Consider the following 4,689-nt stretch of genomic DNA (forward strand, 5'->3'; position numbering starts at 1 on the left):
GCTCTCGATGACTTTAATATAATAGATAGATAGATAGATAGATAGATAAATATCTCAACCGTACAATTGTGCTAATTAAATCCATGATTGATGGTGGGGGGCTAGCTCCCCCACCTCATACTACATTTGTACATAAATGTTGCCTTCATTCTTTACGTTTAAGCTAGCAACTGAATGCAAAAACTAGAACCCAGACTCTTGTCTATGAGTTCAATTTTTTTCATATGCATTACCTTAAGTATCATCCTTTTGAATAATATTTATCATTTTCAAGGTTTACATATGCAGTGACAAGAAAGAGAAAGAAGTTGTCTTAATACAACCAAACCCAAACCCCTGACATTGAGTCAACTCGGATTCAAAGTGAGTCTGTGGAACTGCTCTGCAGCACTTCTAAGACTATAAATTCCCTTGGGCCAACAGGCTCATTTTTCTCCCATGGAGTGGCTGGTGGGTTTGCATCCCTGACCTTTTCAGAGAATAGCTCAGTTCTTAGCCCATAGCGCCACTAAGGTTCCTTTCAAGGTGACCAAAACTTGTGAATATTTATCGGTTTCCCACGTGTGTTCTTAAAAGATCAAGAAGAATGCCTATGGGCCTAGGATGGGTCAGTTCAGAACTTCAATTTTCACTGCAGAACTAAAGAAATATATCTATTATCTATATTTTTCCTTTGCTATTAGGTGTGAACCTAAAATATTAATGCTCATTTATTATTTCCTTTGTATAACACATTTGTTTTATTCTTGCCTCTAGCCCTGTTCAAATGCAGTATTACCATCCATAGTATCTCCAGGATAGAATAATGGTATAGAACTCTATTCTGTATGTTCCCCAAAAATATTCCCCAAAGAATGTAGGCTTAAATAAGTCCTTGCTAAACATATACAGTTAAGTCTTGAGAAAAACAGATCTTGCTATATGAGTCCAGTTTGTGTAAAACAGAGCTTCCATTTTTATGGAAATCCCCTGAAGACAAATGGCCCACTTCTCACCCAGACCAAAGACCTGCCCACAGGAAATCAGACAAGGCTGACAATCATTGAGTTATGAATTTATTTGTATTGAAGTTGGGCTAGTAGGTTTTTAACATTTAACAGAGAAACAAAAAGTTTGCTTCTACCCTGAAACCTATATTCTCAACTCAGAATGATTTCCCAAAAGTTTATGATCACCCCCCAATTGAGATAGTTTATTATAAAATTACAGAGGGTTAAGTAGCATGCGACTGACCAAATTTAAGCAAGCAGCATCAGATGTTTATGTTCATCAGACCTGAGCATGATTTTTAAGTCAAGCCTTATATTTAAGAAGTGTGCAAAAGAAGAAAAAAAGCATTTACATTTTCATCTTTTTTCTTCTTTTCTTACCTTCTTTATGGCTTAAAAAAGTCTACTCACTCCAGCCTCCCAGATATAGATTGCAAACTAAAATCTCTGCACTCTTAATAGTTTCTAAATTGTTCAAAAACTTATTTTCCAGTCTTATAATTATGCCTCTTTTAGCATCTAATTTCAAGTGTGGATCGCCTTTCTCTACCTGTTGCACCAGCATGGGATGCTGCCTCTCATATAGTCGAAAAACTGTAAGAGTGTTAATGGCTTTAATTTAGAAATCTCTGTGTTGACAATGTCATTGTTTATTTTTTCAAGCATTGACTTCACTTGATTGCATGAGATTTGATGCTTACAGACACAGGGCCCTATTTATTTCCTAATAACGTGGCCAGTATCTTCCTTAGGCATCAGACAGGACAGCAGGAATATTTGGATGCTTTTCTGAAAGTCTACGTGGCCGTTAATGGCAGACAGTGGGAGGGACCGCTTTCCTTGGCCACGGGTGCTTGCTAGCTACTCTACAGTGTGAGCTAGGTGGAGAGCTCAGTCTGACTCCACTATGCACTTCTTTTCTTGATTCGATTTTGAGAGTATGAGCTCTTTGAGACAAGGATGTTCAACAAGTACTTTGGGGATTTAAGTCAAATTTGGCATATTGATGTGAAATAGTGGACTATGCAGATTGGTGACAGACTCCAAAGTCTGTACAGATGCACTTTTGAATAGTTTATGTTCATCGCTCTTAGCTCAATATTAAATTTGATAAAATTGTTTCAGTGCCGTGTTTTTGAGACTCGGTGAGCGTGCTAAAGTACCCACCCCCTCCCCCACCCCAAAAGAGAAAGAAACCAAAAACAGTCATTCAGCAGCTTCTAACTCATAGCAACCCTGCAGGACACAGTAGAATTGCGTCTTCAGGGTTCAGAGACTTCAAATCTCCACAAGAGCAGACAGCGTCCTCTTCTCTTAAGGAGTGGTTGATGGGTTTGAATTGAATCGCTGACTTTTTAGTTAGCATAAATGCATTCCTCATAGCAAGGGGTTCTTCATGTGCCCAAATAGTTTAATAAATCTGAAATATTTTTTAAAATCGCCACTGTTTCCAATTGTTATAGCGGCTAGATCCATTTTATTTTATAGACTTATAAAGTGTATATAAATATTTTATTTACATTTTCCCTTTGCACCAATCACAAGATCAGTGGTTCCAATCCACCAGCCACCCAGGGGAGACAGAAATAACTGTCTACTTCTAGAAAGATGTATAGCTTGGGAAACCCTAAGGGCTGTTTAACCCTGTTCTATGAAATTGCTATGAGGCTGAATCATCAACAGTCGTGGTTTGCTTTTTATGGTCAGTAAACTTTACTCTGTTTGTAAATTGCTTTGTAATAGTAAGACTAGGTGGTATATGGCATTGTTTATTCCCACTAATCAGTATCTGTATTAGCTTCCTGGCACTGCTGTAACAACGCACCTCACACTGAGTAGCTTATAAGAACGGAAAGGTGTTGACTGAGGTCTGAAGACCAGAAATGCAAAACCAGGAGGTTGATCAAGTTGGTTCTTCTGAGGAGAATCTATCCCAGGCTTCTCCTGGCTTCTGGTGATGAACCTGACCTCTGTCTGCACATGGCTCCCTTCACCTGTGTGTGTGTTTGTGTGTGTGTGTGTGTCTCCTCTGTGTTTCTTTAGCCCTTTTTTGTAAGCACACCACTCAGATGGGATTGATAGATACACACCTGACTTCAATATGACTTCAGGTTTACTTAATTGAGAATGGCTTGGAAACACCTTATTTCCAAACGAGTCACATTCACTAGTATCAGGAGTTAGGCCTCAACAGCTGTTTTCCAGAGACACAATTTAATGCGGTATCTCTATTCATAGTCATGTGTCTTTCCATAACTACTGTGAGTTCCTGAAGTCGAGCTTGTTCATTTAACGTTCATGGTAAATGGTAAGTTGAGTGGGTGGATATCAAACATATGGAGCTGGAACTTAATGCATCGTTGGATGGTTTTGCCAATTCACTGACAGTTTCTCTCAACCCTGAGGGCCTAACCTCAAGGCCATTGAGTTGATGGGAACGCATAGCGGCCCTATAGGGCAAGGCAGAGTGCCTCTCTGAATTTCTGTGTCTATAACTATTTACAGGAGTAGAAAGCCCTGTCTTTCTCCCAAGGAGTGGCTGGTGCGAACATGCTATTTAGTCTTGAGGACATGCTCTTTCAGCCCGAAATGCTGACTTTCACATGGAGCCTAAACACAACTTCTACATTTAGCATGAATGAGAAATCAACAGCAGCTAAGGATTATAATGAAGAGCCCAGACGGGGCAATGATGAAGCCCTAGTCTGCTTGCCCAAAGGCCTGCTCTTCAAACCCATCCAGTGGTTCTGCCAAAGAAACATCTGGCGATCTCCTCCCATAAAGACAGTAGCCTCAAAAGCCTTTGAGATAATTCTCCTTTGTCACAGGTCAAGGTGGACTCCAAGACACCCAATTGCAAGGATTAAAGCTATTATAGTATCATAGTCATTGTTCTCATAGTAGAGAAGATTAATATATTCTCATCCATGTTTATTTTTAAAAAGGATAATTATATTTTCCCAATACACAGAGGTACAAAAAATTGAAAGTAAAAAGTCATTATTCCCTCAACCGAGATGATCTTTCTTATTGTGTTTACATCATTTAAGAACTTCAAGCTCAACAGAAAAATCATATCTTTAAAATTTACATTTCAATTAATATATGGTAATATATACTTTTCCTAATGTCTCTTTAAATATATTATGCCACACTTATGTATTGTTAGGAAAACTAACCTCATATTTTTATGTCATTTACTATTTCTATCCATGATTTCAATGCCTGTTTCCATAAATGATAAAAATTAGTATTTTATTATATATGTTTTTTTATTTTCATAATTAAGTTTACTACAAAATTTATCTTTAGGAAATATGTTGCTTTACAAAGAAGTTGAAACCTAATGTTTATATATTTTTTAGAAATTCATTTCCTATGAGCTAAAAGGAATCTCCATTTTACCATGAAAGAATGATTTTACTTGCTTTGTGTTGGCAAATAATCAATACATAATTTGAATTTGGCCTGACACTATTTTAAAAAGTGGGTATCTTTGGAGACCTTCCATAATAATTTCACACCTTAACATGTTGAGCTTTATGAAAAATTACAAAGGTATGTCAGTAAAAAATCTTTATTCTTTTTACCTATTCTTTTTTTTTTTTAAGTCTTCCTAACATACGTTGTTAAGGGTTAATGAAGAAGCATCTTATGTATGCATGCATGGCCCTATATGTAAGTATTCTAGAAATATTCT

This window comes from Echinops telfairi, unplaced genomic scaffold, assembly GCF_000313985.2.
Source record: "Echinops telfairi isolate 266 unplaced genomic scaffold, ASM31398v2 ScPeMD7_655;HRSCAF=1070, whole genome shotgun sequence".
Taxonomy (NCBI): Eukaryota; Metazoa; Chordata; class Mammalia; order Afrosoricida; family Tenrecidae; genus Echinops; species Echinops telfairi.